We start from the raw sequence: 4,376 nt of genomic DNA, 5'->3' as shown, positions 1-4,376 counted from the left end.
TAAATCCAAGAGTGGGAAACTGGATGAAAGGAAACTGATTGCAAGAATAACCTTATTGAAATAAGGATAAGAAGACAAAAGTCTGCAGTAATAATAGTTTAGAAGCTTGGGTAAATCATCGATCCATTTTCTAAATCATTTAAACACAAAAAGTGTGTATTTTGGAATTCCTTTGAACATACCATTATCCTGGTTTTGTTTTAAAGGATATTAAGTATAAATAAATTACCTCTAAGTTTATAAAATGTTTTATTAAATAATATAGTTGAAACTTTAATGATTTGCTGAAATAATAAAGTAGATTGTTATAGGAGCCTTTTTTCCAAACCTGTTGTACTGAAGTAGTACACCAGAGGGTGCCAAATTTGTCTCCTTACGAAATGTCTCAGTAATTTTGAACTGATCCGTCCTATGCTGCCAAACACACAAACAGAAATTACACAGGAGTGTGTCTATCTGCTCTTAATGTGGGTTAGTTCTCTCTAAGTTCACTTGATGACTCCAACCCAGTCATCACTGTATTAGTCAATTTTAAAAAATGCGTTGCATATGAATTAATGAGTAATAATTAACTAAATTTCAAAAAACTTGATACTATCACTACAGAGTTTCCTCATTTCTTTTTCGCTGCATTGAATTTCTGTGAATACACATTGAATCATTGGCTTCGGGCAGCTCTCTACAATTCCAAAATAATAATGAGAAATGCTAGGAATTAGATAAGGCAATATCTGGTGAGAGAAACACTTCTCAGGTACATGATCATACATTAGAACTGTAAAAAGTTAGAGATGTAACTCATTAAGCTAATACATGGACTGCATGAGGAAGTGCGAGAGAACAAAAAAAACTGTGTGATTGGCTAGAAAGCAGAAGTTAAATAACAGAAGGATGATGTATGATGCTAAGTCAGGAAGAGTATAATGGGACTCATCCAAGTTCAGCAGGTAATACAGAATGCGGCCTTTATTTCAAAGGGGATGGAATATAAAAATAGGGAAGGTTTGCTAAAACTATCTAAGGCATTAATCAGACCACAGTTGGAATACGATGAACGGTTTTGGTTCCATTATCTAAAGAAAGACATACTGGCCTTGGAGGCAGTCCAGAGAAAGGTCACCAGGCTGATGCCAAGTATGGACGGTCTGCCTTATGAAGAGAAATTGAATTGATTGGGCCTGTACTCATTGGAATATAGAAGAATGAAAGGCAAAACATACACAATTCTTAGAGGACTTAACAAGGTAGATGAGAAAAGGTTGTTTCCCCTTAAGGGAAGGGCTAGGTCATTAATATTATTTAAGGTTGAGATAGATTTTTAGTCAGTAAGGGAATCGAGGTTTATAGGAAAAAGGTAGGAAAGTGAAGTTGAGGATTATCAGATCAACCATGATCTCATTGAATTGTGCAGAAGACGCGATGTGCTGAAAGACCTACTTCTGTTCCTATGACTTATGGTCTTGTCTCCCTTTTGAATGCTTAGATTGAACATGTCTCCACTCATTCTCAGGCTGTACACGCCAGATCTTAACCACTTGCTCTGTAAAAAAGTTTCTCTTAGCACTCCATATCAATATAAAAATCTGTGTCTTTTAAAGTACTTTCTAAAAATGGTACTGTGTTCTGTATTGATCAGTCCTGCTCATGAAGCGTGGCCAGAAAGCAACAGAACTGCAGCTTAAGGGTCTTGAGGTGGCTGATGTTAGTGCCCAAGCTGCTTTTCAGTGCCAAGGTGACAAGGCAGAGTTCAGGCAGATGGATTGTTGCCAGGTTTATGGTCAGGGCCAGGTATCCAGACCCAGGACCGACAGGCAACAAGAGCAATTTAAGGATTATGTGATTCCTGAGCCTTGATGCTGGTGCAGGGTGCAGTCTCAGAGGAGGAAGGCGTGCACTTCAATTTGACCCGCAGGGCTATGGACCAAATGCCAAAAATTAGGATTAAACTGGGTGGCTAATTTTTCAGCTGGTGCAGATATGATAAGCCATGTGTCCTTTGTCCATGCCATAAACTTGCTATGATTTTATGAACACCATTTGCTGTCTCTGTGACTCCAACTGTGGGTGCAGCACCTGGGAACAGTTTGTGTAAGGAGATGAAACTGAGGACTGATCGTTTCAGATCAGCAAAGGGAAAGTTATAGGGGATTGTGAAAACACAGTAAAGAGTGAGAATGAAAGGGGAGATGGGGTCAGATGAAAGTGAAATGGGGGAAGGGTCCACAATTGTTGAAGCTTGTGATCCTTGAAAGCTGAAAGGTAGAAGGAAGAGTTTTTTTTGTTAAAGCATCAGATGAGATCAAGGATAACAGCTCTGAGATACAGTGAGTTATTGCTGTCGAAAAGAAGGTAGAGAGAGTAGGTGTGGTGCATAAAGGTTGGAATTTCAGTTGCATTCATGTGGAATAGGTCAGAGCTGGAGACATTTGCTGAGGAAAGTGATCTGGTGTGGAAGTGAATTTTGATTGATATCTGATCAAACATGAGAAGGAAGCAGAAATTATTAGTGTAAAGGGATCAAAGCATATGGGGAGAAAGTGCGGACAGGTACAGAGTTGGATGATCAGCCATGATCATACTGAATGGCAGAGCAGACTCAAAGGGCCAAATGGCCTACTCCTGCTCCTATTTACTACGTTTCTGTGTAAATAATACAGAAAGCACTGGAGCTGAACAAAGTAAAACAAACCCTGATTGGAAAGGCTAGTAGAACATCTCCAAGGTGGGCATTCCTAGAACAGAAGTGGCAGTGAATGAAAAAGTTAAAATCACTGTGGATGCTGAAAATCCAAAATGAAAACAGAATCTGTTGGAAGGATTCAAAAGGTCTGGTAGTATCTGTGGAGAGGGAAACAAAGTTCTTTGGCTGGATTTTCTGAGGGGTGATAATCTCATGCAGGGTGGGGAGGGTGGGTGTCGGGTCTGATGGGGGTTTGGGTGCAGAGTGGTTCAGGGTATCAGCTTACAAGGTAGGGCATAGGGTGAGGGACTGGGGGTGTGAGAGGTCTAAGGGAAGTGTGTGACATAAGTATGTAGTTCGTTAAGGATTACTCTGGAGTCAGGCTATATTCAATACTTTAACTTTTCCCAACTGACTATTTACTTAGTTTCATCAGAATTTTCCAGTTTAAAAAGAGACTTTTGGAGGGGTCCAGGCAAATCCTTCAAAGGCTGACTCAAAGAAGAGTCCTCTATGGAGACAGAAATAGAGCTCATGTTTTGAGTCTGACACAACTTCTTTGGAACTCAAAGAGGAGTTCTATCGAACTCGAAATATTAACTCAGATTCACAGATGCTGCCAGATCTTCTGAGTTTTAGCAGCATTTTCAGTTTTTATTATGCACAGATTAATTTCTGCATTCAGGTCTGCACTTCCAAACTCTTATACTTGGATTCATTCTAGATCTTGAACAGGAACACAAGATCAGGAGGGAAAAGTAATGAATGGATGAGTCAGGGAGCAGATATGCCAAGAGGATAGATTGGACATGAGTCACCGTTGAAAACGTGATTATAAACGGTGCGAATGTGGACAGAATAAGTATGAACATGTCAGTGGGACAGTATCAGCATGGACAAGATCAGTGTGGACAGTAAAAGTTCCGACCTGTAAGAGTGGGGAGAGTATCAGTGCAGCAGAGTAAGTATGGGCAGTGTCAGTATGGATAGTATCAGCATGCATAGTGCCAGGGTCGTGGAAAGTGTCAATTTGGGCATTATCAGTGTGGAAAATATAAGTTGTGGACATGGTCAATGTGGACATTATCATTGCAGTGTGTCAGCATGGACAGTGTCAGTGTGGACAATGTGAGCGTGCACATTGTAGCATAGACATTGTGGGTGCAAACACTAAGTTGTAGTTAGTATCAGCATGGGGAGTGTCAGTGTGGAGAGACAATTTGTAGAGAGAATTGTGGACAGTATGCTGTTGTAGAGTGTCAGTTGGAGAATATATGTGTGGACAATATCAATGTGGATGGCTTCAGTGTAACATGCAAACACAAAGTTGTGGGTAATGTCAATGTGGACATGAGAATGGGGACAGTTTCAGGGTGTCAGTGTGGACAGTGAGAATGGGAACAGTTTCTGCTGTGTCAGTGTGGACAGTGAGAATGGGAACAGTTTCTGCTGTGTCAGTGTGGACAGTGAGAATGGGAACAGTTTCTGCTGTGTCAGTGTGGACAGTGAGAACGTGGACAGTTTCAGGGTGTCAGTGTGGACAGTGAGAACGTGGACAGTTTCAGGGAGTCAGTGTGGACAGTGAGAACGGGTACAGTTTCAGGGTGTCAGTGTGGACAGTGAGAATGTGGACAGTTTCAGGGTGTCACTGTGGACAGTGAGAATGGGTACAGTTTCTGGGGTGTCAGTGTGGACA

This window comes from Rhincodon typus, chromosome 9, assembly GCF_021869965.1.
Source record: "Rhincodon typus isolate 14 chromosome 9, sRhiTyp1.1, whole genome shotgun sequence".
NCBI lineage: Eukaryota > Metazoa > Chordata > Chondrichthyes > Orectolobiformes > Rhincodontidae > Rhincodon > Rhincodon typus.
The sequence above is the reverse complement of the archived record's forward strand: the minus strand, read 5'-3'. Positions refer to the sequence as shown.